The 13,234-nt window shown below is 46.5% G+C and overlaps 1 protein-coding gene across 17 annotated transcripts in view; it reads right to left on the bottom strand.

Moving 5' to 3' along the window:
- The window catches only part of GGTA1 (glycoprotein alpha-galactosyltransferase 1 (inactive)), a 57,137-nt gene that overhangs the window by 39,753 nt on the left and 4,150 nt on the right, over nucleotides 1-13,234 (bottom strand). For 3 of the 17 annotated variants that reach the window (XM_025475009.3, XM_025475008.3, XM_025475007.3), the window contains exon 2: nucleotides 10,042-10,135. The exons of the other annotated variants lie outside the window; for them this stretch is intronic. The gene's annotated coding sequence lies outside the window, so the exon portion shown is untranslated. The remainder of the gene's footprint in view (nucleotides 1-10,041; nucleotides 10,136-13,234) is intronic. 17 annotated transcript variants of the gene reach the window in all.

Here is a 13,234-nt window from a genome sequence, read left to right as displayed (position 1 = left end):
GCCAGTGCTGAGGGCTGAACCTCAGGATACCCAGTGCCACTCTTGGCACCACTCCCGTGGGCTATATGACCTTCCATAAGTTGCTGGCTACCTAATTTTTTATCTTCCAAATATGGGGTGTGTACCAGATTCAATGGGTCAATCAAGAATCACCTCCCCCCCCACACACACACACACCTAGAGCTATAGGGAATGGAGAAATTATACAGGCTCCCTAAGGAGCTTATATTCTAGTAGAGGAGCCAAGCCTTTCCTCTGTAGGCCTTCCCTACAGAAGAAAGCAGTCAGTGCAAGTGGAGATGGAAGCACTGTGTTCTGTTCTGGGGCCACAGAGGAAGGAGGACGCCATCCTGCAGAGGGCTGTGTGGCCAGGTTTCAAACAGGAAGGGGCTACATTTGAACCTGGCTTCAAACGGTGAGAGGGTGGGGAAGAGTGCTCTCGAGTTGAAGGACAAGCATTTGCAAATGCAGAGGGATAGAATAGGGGCACCCCACTGAACCCAGTGTGGACTGTGGAGTAGATGTGGTCTCTCCCCACATCTACTGCTTTGGAGTCCAAAAGAGTCCCTGGAACCTGTATTTTTAACAAGCTCCCTAAGTGATTCCAACATGCAGGCAGTAAGTGCTATGTGTTGGGGAAAAAAAGTTAATGAGTACAAAACGAACTTAACCTCAGACAAGTCCCTTCCTCTCTCAAAATGTCTTCTCTTCTTTAAAATAAACACACTGGTGGATGCCCAGGTGGCTCAGATAGTTAAGCATCTGCCTTCGGCTCAGGCCATGATCCCCGGGTCCTGAGATCGAGTCCCATATCCAGCTCAGCAAGGAGTCTGCTTCTCCCTCTACCTGCTGCTGCTCTCTCTTTCTGACAAATAAGTAAAATCTTAAAAAAAAAAAAAAAAAAAAAAGGCACTGGGTCACCTTGGTGATTTCCAAACTGTGTTCTAGAAAACCTTAGAATCTCCCGAAGTCCCTCAGGAACCACAGAGCAGAGATGAGGAGACCTTGAGAGCAGGACTCTAAGCCCCCATCCACACTCTCTTTGATCATCTTCTCTTTTTATCTATCTGCTATCATATACTAGGCTTCCATGTGCTATTTTGTTTGTAGTAAAGGTTTCTTGGCTATACGTACTTTCAAAACCACTGAATTGGGCAGCCCCGGTGGCGCAGCGGTTTGGTGCCGCCTGCAGCCCAGGGCGTGATCCTGGAGACCCGGGATCGAGTCCCACGTCGGGTTCCCTGCATGGAGCCTGCTTCTCTCTCTGCCTATCTCTCTCTCTCCGAATGAATAAATAAATAAATCTTTAAAAAACAAAAAACACTGAATTGCATGATCATCCAAGAATCCCCAAATAGAAATTTTTAAATTCCTTAAAGGCAACAACCTACTTTTGTTAAGTATTCCTCAAACAAGTATGGACACAGCATAAGCCTGCTCACCAGACTTATTTATTTTACCATCATAATTTAAAATATTTTGCTGCAGAGCAGTAATCAATGAGTGGAAGGGGAAAATGTGGACAGTAATTAAATGGAATAATACACGACCTTAAAAAAAAACTATATTTTTGAAGAATAGTTAATAAACTAGGAAATTAAATGAGAAAGCCAGATACCACACTGCGCATAGACTACAATCTCAACTCTGGATCTAATACATCAAAATTACTGGACAAGTATGGCAGGTCCTCAAAAACTCAAACATCAAATTGTCGTATGATCCAGCAATCCCACTTCTGGGTGTATATCCAAAATAAATGTAAACAGGGACTTGAAGAGGTATTTGTGCACCAATGTCTAAGCAGCATTATTTACAATAGCCAGCAAAGTGGGAACAGCTCAAGTGTCCACTGATGAACGAACGGATAGACATTAAGTGTGGTATATACACACAATGATATATTATTCAACCTTGAAAATGAAGGGGGTTGTGACACCTGCTTCAACAGAGATAAATCTTTAAAACATTTGGGATGCCTGGGTGGCTCAACGGTTGAGTGTCTGCCTTTGGGTCAGGCCGTGATCCTGGAGTCCCGGGATCGAGTCCCACATTGGGCTCCCTGCATGGAGCCTGCTTCTCTCTCTGCCTATGTCTCTGCCTCTCTTTCTGTGAGTCTCTCATGAATAAATAAATAAAATCTTTTTTAAAAATCTTAAAAACATTATGCCCAGTGAGATAAGCCAGACACTGAAGGACAAAGACTGGACAATGCTACTTAGATGAGGGGCCTACGAAGGGGGCACTTGACGAGATGAGCACTGGGTGTTATACTATATGTTGGCAAATCAAACTCCAATAAAAAAAATATACAAAAAAAAAGAAAAAGAAAAAGAAGAGGTGCCTAGGGTAGCTGAATTCTTGGAGACAGAAAGTAGAGTGGTGGTTGCCAGGAACTGGGGCACAGAGGGAACGGGCAGTTACTGCCTGACAGGTATTGAGTTTCCATTTGGGAGGATGGAAATGCTCCAGAGATGGGTGGAAGTGATGGTTGCACAATGATGTAAATGTATTTAATGCTACTGAATGGTACACCCAAAAAGTGTTATAATGGTAAATTTTGTTATGTATATTTCACAACAATAAAAAAAAAAAAAATACTGGCCAGAACTAGATTCATGTGGTAGTGGGTGAATCATGTGATACGATTGTGGCAGAGCCATCACTTTATTCTTTCCACTTCTCCACATTTGAAATATCCTACAATGAGAATAAATTACTTTCAAAAATGGACAAAAAGCTATTTAATTAAATAAATCTGGCAGTTCTCTGATACTTCCCAAAAATGCATTGTTGCCTTTTATGTAAATGGAAGCAATACTTTATGTATTTAATTAATGAAAGGAGCCAAGTCCAAGGATGCCAACTCTAGTATACAGCAAGCCACTGAGTCAAAATAAAGGACAGGCAGAGTGCTTCCCTTCTTTAAGACTAGTTGTTCTCACCTATATTTAAATAAATTTCAAATAAAAACAGGGCCAAAATAGAATCCCCTAAAGAGCTTCCCAAGAAGCTGGCTGGCTTGGGAAAGTTCAAATGCAAACTGAAGACAAAAGAACACTACAGAAAAGTGGGGGACAGCCCGTGTTTTCTTCAGGACATTAACACACAGACAGCTGGGAAAGTGACTTTGCCTGTAAATTTCTTTCCCTCCTGCTTCTGGAAATACTTTCTCAGGCAGAAAGAATTACGAATCCAGAAAAGGCCTGCCATTTGTGTTCAGTGCAAATCCATTTCCTCCAACACCCCTCACACCAAATAACTGTTGATATTTAAAGGATATTGGTTGGAAGGGCAGCTGATGTGTCTACCTGCCAGATGCCCTCTATCCTAAGCCAACTGTGTCTACCTTTCCTGGTTCCTGGGCCCTCTGCGTTACTGTGGGGGCTAAATGTAAAGTGTACAGTGTCACTGAGATGTTGGGCGCATAGTAAGTACTCACAAGCTTCTTCCTTTTTATCTCAGAAGTTCCCTGTTCAAGATTCATGTGTGTCCTGGTGGTGGCTTGGAGAGTGGTGGTACCAAAGGTAGTTAATGTAGTTAATACTAAGTGGTAGGTTTCCAGATTACATACAACAGTGGGGTGGAAAGAGGATCCTTCAGATGTGCAGCTCAGGGGCGGCCTTGAAAGGCAGGGGAAAGGAGCCCAGTAGCCCCATGGACCCCAGATCTAAGTCCTACATTGGCAGGCACAAAGCTCTTTCACAGGGATCCGTGTGAAATCCTCAGAGCAAGAAGGTGGGCTCCATTTCACAGATGAAGAAACAGAGCCTTAAAGAGGTTCTGTCTTATTTAAGGTCACACAGTTAGGGAATAGCCAGATACATGGTTTTCTAAAATTCCCAGATACATGGGAATTCTAAAATTCTAAAAGAGGTGAGGGACAAAGGATCCTGATAATTCCAGCTCTGCCACTAACTCCTTTGTTCAATTAGTTGTTTCCCTCTTGCATCTTTCCTTAAAAAAAGTTTTGTGGGTTTTTTTTTTAAGATTTTTATTTATTTATTCATGAGACACACACACACACACACACACACACACACACAGAGGCAGAGACACACAGGCAGAGGGAGAAGCAGGCTCCATGCAGGGAGCCTGACATGGGACTCGATTCCAGGTCTCCAGGATCACGCCCTGGGCCAAAGGCAGACGCTGAACGCTGAGCCACCCAGGGATCCCAAAAAAGTTTTAAAGAAAAGGCAGGGAGGGGACAGGAAATTCTTTGAGGCACTAAATTAGGTAAGTTTCCATCTCTGGGCTTTGGCATCCTCATCTGTAAAATGAGCCACTTCCTGCCTCGAGCCCTTTGCACATGCTCTTGCCTCTGCCTGAGAAGCCTTTCCCCCACCCCCTCACACCCATATGCCCTCCTCCTTGTCCTGTAGGCTCTGATGATGATGTCACTCCCCAGGGGAAGTCTTCTGTGTTATATTCTTACCCTCCCTTGTAAGCACCCTATGCCTCTCCTTTGGGGTACTAACCACTATTTGGACATGTGGGCATACACACCTCACCACAAGATGGAAGACTCCTCGTTTGCCAGCTGGCAGACAGCATGTTGATTCAAAAACTGAGTTCTGGGATCCCTGGGTGGCGCAGCAGTTTGGCGCCTGCCTTTGGCCCAGGGCGCAATCCCGGAGACCCGGGATCGAGTCCCACTTCGGGCTCCCGGTGCATGGAGCCTGCTTCTCCCTCTGCCTGTGTCTCTACCTCTCTCTCTCTCTCTCTCTGTGACTATCATAAATAAATAAAAATTTAAAAAAACAAAAAACAAAAACTGAGTTCTTCGGGACACCTGGGTGGCTCAGCAGCTGAGTGTCTGCCTTTGGCTCAGGGTGTGATCCCGGAGTCCCGGGATTGAGTCCCACATCAGGCTCTTTGCATGGAGCCTGCTTCTCCTGTCTGTCTCCTGTCTCTGTCTCTGTCTCTCTCTCTGTGTCTCTCTCCTGAATAAATAACTAAAATCTTAAAAAAAAAAAAAAAAAAAAACTTGAGTTCTTCTCAGGGCTCTGATCTTCAGAAAGTATCCTCCCATCCCCACCCACAACCACCCCATCCTCAGGTTCTCATCCAGACAACATGGGGAGGTAGATAGGGCATCTATTAGATTTCCACCAGCTCACAACTTCTGTATCTGGTTCCCAGATCTCTCCTAATGTGGCCCCCGGGAAATTTCTAAACCTTTCTAAACCTTTTACCACTCTCAGTCAGGCATCAGAGGTACAGTCACAAGAGCACCTCAACACCGTTAATCTGTTCATTCTGGGTGGTGACTCAGTTTCCTCAATTGCAAAACTGGGGTTTCTAGATGGCGAAAAGCCAGGGCTCCCGCAGAGCTGAAGTGGGTAGCCAGCATCTGAAGTGGGTAAACGCCCAGTGAGTGTGAGCTGTTCTTTTATTATCACTCTGGTTTCTGGATCACTTCCCTGTCTCACCAGACAGCCCTACTGGCCCTGCCAGCCACATCCAGCCCCATCCCTCAGAGAAAGGAAATCGGAAGCTCAGGTGCAGCCAAGCACAGCAGGAAAAGAAAACTGTAGCACAGACGGCGGAAAATCCTAGGATACTTCCCCAAAGCAGATGGATGCGGGGTCTGGCTACTGCCCCAGGCTGCCGAGCACCAGATTCAGTAGCCGGGGCCCTCGTTGGCTGGCCCTGGAGAGGATGACCTCCTGGAAAGCAGATCAATGAGATGCAGCACAAGATGCCAGGTGTGGGGTCAGCCCTGTTCCTATCACTGCTCTGAACACCACAGGAAAAGAGGAGGGTCTTTCAATTATTGAGTTGCTAGTCATGAAACATTTACCAGCGTGCTTCCGAGTCAAGGTCTAACCTGGGCGTTCTGTGTCTGAGGGAGTCTGTGTTCTTCCGGCCAGAGGGTGTGGTGGTGTGGCCCCAACTCTCCTGGGGATGGGGGGGGGGGGGGCGCCTCCAGTCACATGGCCCGAACTTTCTCTTCCTTTTTTAGGGCTTCCACAGTGAGGAAGCCAGACTGGGATCTCTAAAAGGATCTGTTTGTCCCTGCAATACAACTGCTCTCCTTAATAGCATTTATTATCAAGGATCTGTGAGATGGTGACTCGCTCATTAATTTGTTTATTTAATTTTGGTCAATGAAGTCCTATGGTAAGTATCCTGGGGACGTAAAAGTTTAAAGGAGCCCCTGCAGGGAATCTGTAGAAATGTGTGTGGTCACCTCTAACTTTTAGATTTTCACATGGGTTTCATTCCTTTGCAGACAAAACTGTTCTGGTAACAGCTGAGTGAAATTACTGTTACTTCTACTGATAATAATGACGAGGGGCGCTCCCATGTAATAACACCATGCCACTGGGCACGTCTGTTTCTGAACTGTGCACCTGAGAATCTTGAGGCCCAGAGGTTCAAAAGTTGCCCAAGGCCAGGCTGCCCCTTTGAGAGCTAGCTCTCCAGGATCCTTCTCTGTCCCGCACCTACAGCCCTGGGACTCTCCTTAGGGTGGCAGGATCTTGTGGCACTAAGGGTGCCCCAACACTGGTGGACTCTGGCTTCTCGGTTTTGTGTCAGGAATCCCCTCTGGCCACCAGAACAGATGGGCCAAACACTCTCCTGTCTGCCCACGTGCACCCAGAATGCAGCAGAGTCATCTAGGCCTGGCCTATTAGTGGGTTTACATCCTAGAGAAGTGGCACAAGAGTTCAGATGCCCATGACAGGTTCCAGCAGTTCTAGAAGCAGCAGAGGCTAGAGCCAGCTCCGGGGCAAGACCCTACTGCTTCTGGCCAGCTTGGTTTCCCAGCCACCCCAGGCATACTGTGAAGCAACAAAAGAAATCCTTCCAATGCACGCCTTTTCTGCCTCTGTGAGCTAGAACCTCCATCTGTGGCTTACACCGACGATCTCTGACAGGGACACATTCTCAGGTGCCACTCAAGAGTTATCAGCCCCAAACATTTACTGAGCACTTGCATGCTCAGGAATCGATTCCTGAGCACTCAATTAAATTTGCACATAGGAATTTTAATTTTCCCTTCCTTTGCACAGCTCTGGTTAACATCTGAAAACCAAATTTGTTATACGAAAGACCACTGTAGACATATCCACAGATTTAGCCAACTGAACCAAGCAAGACCCCTGCCCCTGATTTTGGGAAGTGTCTCTGCCTTCCCCATAGATGCTGAGCAAGTTCCTCTTGGGGACAGCTGGAGGGCCACTTGCGGACTCATGGTTCCCTGAGGGAGGAGATAGGAGGGCAGCTGCTGTTCTGCACACAGATGCTACCAACCCCAACCATACACCATCCTTCTGGGCAGCTGGCCCACTGTCCCAGGCTTGCTCCCTCCTCTGCTCTCCTAGCCATTAAGGCTGTCTAGGTTCTGAACAGCCAACGGGATAGCAGGATGTTTGGTTCTTACAACCTCTTCCCTCACCAGAAACACTCTTCCCTCTTCACCCTCTAACTCTTGTGGGGCTCAGCTTACAGATCACTTCCTCAAGGAAGCCCTCCCTGACCACCTCCCCTGACAGATTCAGGCCCCTGTGACACCCACCCTGCTCTTCTCCATCATGGCTCTTGCTATGCAGTCAGTTTTTTTAACGACTGTCTCCTAAGCCAAACCCCAGCCTCTGGGTGGGCAGGGATTGTGTCTCCCTTCTCTGCTACCTTCCAGGTATCTAGAAGAGCACATAGGAGCTGCCCAACGGATTCTGGATGTGTTGATAAATGAGTGCATGAATTCATGGTGGCTCAGTGAATGTTGAATGACCAGCTAATTTCAAAGCTCTGGGATCCCTGTAACAGGTGTATCTCCTAGAACCACAGTCCCTGGTGTCCAATCTGGCAAGTAGGAGCCAAAAACACTGGGCTCCCTCTGGCCACGATAGCTGCTTCTCCCTTTCGGTTTTTAGTCTGAATGTTTATTTCCTGGGGGTTTGGACTTACTGTTTAACAGCAAGAGTTGAAAAAAAAAAAAAAAAAAAAAAACAGCAAGAGTTGCTCAGAGAGAAGTTTGCTAGATCACGGCTTCAGGCTATTTTGCTGACAGGGAAACTGAGGCGCTGGCAGCCCCAGTACATGGAGTGGCCAGATCAGCTCACTTTCAGCCCAGACACTTTCCAGTGTCCTGTTCTAAGTGAGCATTTAAAGCAAGGTTCCTAAAGACAAGAGCACACAGCCTGGGATAGAATTAAAAACTTTCATTAAGGGGATCCCTGGGTGGCGCAGCGGTGTGGCGCTTGCCTTTGGCCCAGGGTGCGATCCTGGAGACCCGGGATCGAATCCCACGTCGGGCTCCCGGTGCATGGAGCCTGCTTCTCCCTCTGCCTGTGTCTCTGCCCCTCTCTCTCTCTCTCACTGTGTGCCTATCATAAATAAAAATAAAAATTTAAAAAAAAACTTTCATTAAGAACTAATCACAAGATCTGGCCTCTCTTTCCTGGCTTCTTCCAGAGGTTATCTTGCACTCCATCTGGTTGATTTCTGTCTGAGCAGCACCACGTAGCAGCCCTGCCCCGGCCTGGATGTGCATCTATACCAAGCACCCCTGAAACCTAGAGCCACCTTTGCTTCCCCTGCCTGCGCACCACCAGGGTCTCTAAGCCACACTGTTGGGAGTCAGGACTGGCCTTTCATGCCTCTATTCTGCTATTTGTTCTTGAAAGGCTTTAGCCAAAACATTAAAACCCCATCCCTCAGTTTCTCCCTATATAAAATGGGGGCAGAATTCCTAACTTGCTAACCTCACAGGGCATTTGTGTTGCTCAAGCAAGATGGAAATATGACCTCACTCTTCCAACTGTCAACTACTGTAGAGAACTCTAATAATAATAATTCTGTAATTATTTTTCTGTTTTCCCTGGGGTTTTGCTGTCAACCCATAGCCAACTGATCGCTTCCAGGGCTCATTCCACCCAACCTCTCAGCACCATTCAGCCCTCCTGACAACATCCTCCCGGAAACCTCGCTCTGCCCCTCACTTCCCTGATACGCTCTCCCTGGACTCTCCTCCTCCCCCTAAGATCACTCACTCTCCGAGTTGGAACCTGGTGCAAGCAGCAGCACCATGCCTTCTCCTACCATTGACACCTGCCAAGCACATGTGGCTTGAGAGAGAAGCCACAGGAAGCACAGGAGACCACCCAGCCCACTTGTGAACGCTGGTCCAGTCTTTCCCCTGGTGCATAAAAACAGGAGCACACAGTGCTGGATCTCCACCCTGCCATCCCTTATGAAACTCTATTTGGCAATAAAAATTAGCAGAGTGGCTGCCAGAGCCCATATCCTGGCATCTCCCTCAGCTGGGTCTGACTGCATGCAGCTGAGGTCTGTGGCCTCCACACTGGGTTTGGACAAGTTGAGCAGAACAGCTCTCTGGCTGGAGTTTTAAATGGCATATTTTTACTTCCTCTTTTTCAAAAGAGAAGACTTTTAAAAGTAATTCTGGGTTAAGTATACTAAATGATGACCTCTTTGCCTTCAGTACACATACCAAATCTACATTGCTTTGGCTTTCCAAACTAAGTAAGCTACCTGCCCACCCTGTCTGAGGAGTGAAGGTAAAAGCTCCTGGGAGCAGACCTCTCAGCCCAGACCAAGAGGTGAGGTGCCTTGCTCCAGGACTGACAGTCATTAGGGATGCAAACTAATGCAGTCGGCCTCTACCTAACTACCGGCGTGAATCAGCAAAGAGAGCCATTGGGGTGTGCAGCGTGCCCTCCGGCTTCTGCAGTGCACCGTCGAGGTTCCCTGGGGTTGCTGGGGGTAGCACCTAACTCCTGGGATGCAGGGGGCGACTGGTTTCACAGAGAGGATGATGATTAAGCTGGGTCATGAAGGAGGAGTCTGCAGGTGGATTTGGGGAGGAAGTAAAAAGGGTGTTCCAAGCAGAGCGGGCACCATGGGGAAAAGCCCAGAGCCATAAAACCAGAGGAGGGTTTCAGGAATTAGCAGTAGTTCCCAGAGGCTGCAAAAAATCCTAAGGGATAGAGTGACGAGAATAAAGAATTGTTCAGAGAGCAGCTCGTGCAGGAACTTGGATGTCATGTAAAGAAACACATGCCTTACCCTGAGCCAGAGGGGAGCCTGGGAAAGATCAAATCCCCAATCGGTGGCTGGTGAGGCGTAGGTTACAGAACAAGATGTCCTGGAGGACAGGAGCCTGGAGCAGAGAACAGAGAGGTCATAGCAGCAGGGGTCTGGGTGGAGAGGGCTGCACCTCAACTAAGCAAGAACCATGGCACCAAAGTACAAGGATAACAAAGAGGCAGGGTTGCCTGCACTGGGCCATAGATCTGGTTCAGGGGGAGGCTCTCAGATAGAAGGACCATGTGTACAAAGACACAGCAACTTGAAAGTGCATCACCATGCCTGAAAAGAGGGCAACTGTACCAGAGCAGCCTGTGCAATGGGGATTAGTTTGGAGAGAGAAAAATCAATGCAGACTTGTATCAGGGAGTTATTAACAAATACATGTGATCAATTGGATTATTGTTCTTAACTATCACTCCCTGCTAAAAAGCAGCTACAGACATACTCTCGAGGTAGTGCAGGTTCAGTTCCCGACTACTGCAATAAAGCAAATATTGCAACCAAGCAAGTCAAATGAATTTTTTGTTTTTTTTTCATGCATATAAAAGTTATGTTTATGCCATGCTGTAGTCTATTAAGTGCATTATGTCTAAGAAAACAATGCATATGCCATAATTTAAAAATTCTTTATTGCTAAAAAAAATCTTTATTGCTAAAAAAAAAAAAAAATGCTACCCAGTATCTGAGCTTTCAGCAAGCTGGAATTTTTTTGCTGGTGGAGGAGAGTCTTGCCTTGATCTTGATGGCTAGTGATCAGGGTAACTGGTTGCTGCAGGTTGGGGTGGCTCTGGCAATTTCTTAAAATGAGACAACAGTAAACTTTGCTGCATCAACTGAATCTTCCTTTCATGAATGACTTCTCTACAGCATGAGATGCTATTTGATAGCATGTTACCCACATTAGAACACCTGGGTGGCTCAGTGGTTGAGCATCTGCCTTTGGCTCAGGCCATGTTCCCAGGGTCCTGGGATCAAGTCCTGCATCAGGCTCCCCATGGGGAGCCTGCTTCTCCCTCTGCCTATATCTTTACCTCTCTTTGTATGTCTCTCATGTATAAATAAATAAATAATCTTCAAAAATAAAATAAAATAAAAAAATAAAATAAAATAAAATAAAATAGTGGTTTTTTTATTTCTCTCTCAAACCGTGCCACTGGCTTTATCAGCAGAGTTAATGTGATTATTCTAAATCCTTTGTCATTTCAACAATCTTCACAGCCTCTTCATCAGGACTAGACTCCATCTCAAGAAACCACTTTCTTTGCTCGCCCATAAGAAGTACCTCCTCACCCGTTAAAAGTTCTATCATGAGATTGCAGCAATTCTAATAAAGTAATGACAGAAGAGTTCGTTGAAATAATGAAAATGTTGCAAGAATTACCAAAATGTGCTACAGAGACACAAACTGAGCAAATGCTGTTGCAAAAATGGTGCCAGTTGGGGCACCTGGGTGGCTCAGTTGGTTAGACGTACAGCCCTTGAGACTGGCACAGGTCATGATCTCAGGGTCATGATACTGAGCCCAGCCTTGGGCTCTCAGCTGGGCATGGAGACTGCTTGGGATTCTCTTTCCTACTGTCCCTCCCACCCCTGTGCTACTACTTTCTGTGCCCCTCTCTTAAAAAAAAAAAAAAAAAAAAAAAAAAGCACAGATAGACTTTTTGGATCTAGGTTTGCCACAAACCTTAAATTTGTAAAAAACACAATTCATCTGCAAAGCACAATAAAATGAAATGTGCCTGTTGGGGCGCTTGGGTGGCTCAATCCATTAAGCATCCGACTCTTAATTTCAGTTCAGGTTATGATGGTGGGATTAAGCCCTGCATCAGGCTCCATGCTCAGTAGGGAGTCTGCTTAGATTCTCTATCTCCCTCTCCTTCTGTCCCCCCACCTTCGATCACATGCTTTCTCTCACTCTCTTTCTCTAAAATAAATAAATAGGGGATCCCTGGGTGGCTCAGCGGTTTAGCGCCTGCCTTTGGCCCAGGACCCGATCCTGGAGTCCCGGGATCGAGTCCCGTGTCAGGCTCCCAGCATGGAGCCTGCTTCTCCCTCCTCCTGTGTCTCTGCCTCTCTCTCTCTCTATGTCTATCATAAATAAATAAATAAATCTTTAAAAAATAAAATAAAATAAAATAAATAAATTTTAAAAAGTGGGGGGAGGCCTGGGTGGCTCAGTTGGTTAAATGTCTGACTTCATGGGATCCCTGGGTCTCAGCGGTTTAGCGCTTGCCTTGTGCCCAGGGCATGATCCTGGAGTCCCGGGATCAGGTCCTGAGTGGGGCTCCTTGCATGGAGCCTGCATCTCCCTCTGCCTGTGTCTCTCTGCTTCTTTCTCTCTGTGTCTCTCAATAAAGTTTAAAAAGTATAAATAAAAAATAAATAAATAAAAAATGTCTGACTTCAGTTCAGGGCACAATCTCAGTCTGGGGACAGAGCCCCAAGTCAGGGTCTTGGGATAGAGCCCCACATTGGGCTCCTTGCTCAGCAGGGAGTCTGCTTGTCCCTCTTCCCCTCCTCCAACTTATGCGCTCTCTCTCTCTTTCTCTCAAGTGAATAAAAATCTTTAAAAAACAAACAAACAGGGATCCCTGGGTGGCACAGCGGTTTGGCGCCTGCCTTTGGCCCAGGGCGCGATCCTGGAGATCCGGGATCGAATCCCACATCGGGCTCCCGGTGCATGGAGCCTGCTTCTCCCTCTGCCTGTGTCTCTGCGCCTCTCTCTCTCTCTGTGACTATCATAAATAAATAAAAATAAAAACTAAAAAACAAACAAACCAATAAAACAAAATGTGCTTATATATCCATTCATCTGTCCCACTGACTTTGGGCTTGGTCACATCACTGACTTTGACCAACAGAATGTAGGTAGAAGTGATAGCATGCCAGTTCAGAGTGGAGGCTTTACAAGGTATCACATCATTCCTTTCTTCCTCCAGCTCCAACCATGAAAATAATATATATCAGCTAGATGGAGCTCCTTCAGTCTTCATCCTGCAGTGAGAAGACACATGGAGCAGATCTGGCTGGCTGGCACCTGGAGCTCAACCACAAAACCACATAACCAAATGCTCTACAGTCATCATTTTAGATGAACAATACACTTTTGTGATCATAAATTGAGATTTGGGGGTGGTTTATTATGCAGCAGAGCTGCAGAAAAAGCTAA

The sequence above is a fragment of the Canis lupus genome, chromosome 9 (assembly GCF_003254725.2).
Source record: "Canis lupus dingo isolate Sandy chromosome 9, ASM325472v2, whole genome shotgun sequence".
NCBI classification, from domain to species: domain Eukaryota; kingdom Metazoa; phylum Chordata; class Mammalia; order Carnivora; family Canidae; genus Canis; species Canis lupus.
The sequence above is the reverse complement of the archived record's forward strand: the minus strand, read 5'-3'. Positions and strand labels throughout refer to the sequence as shown.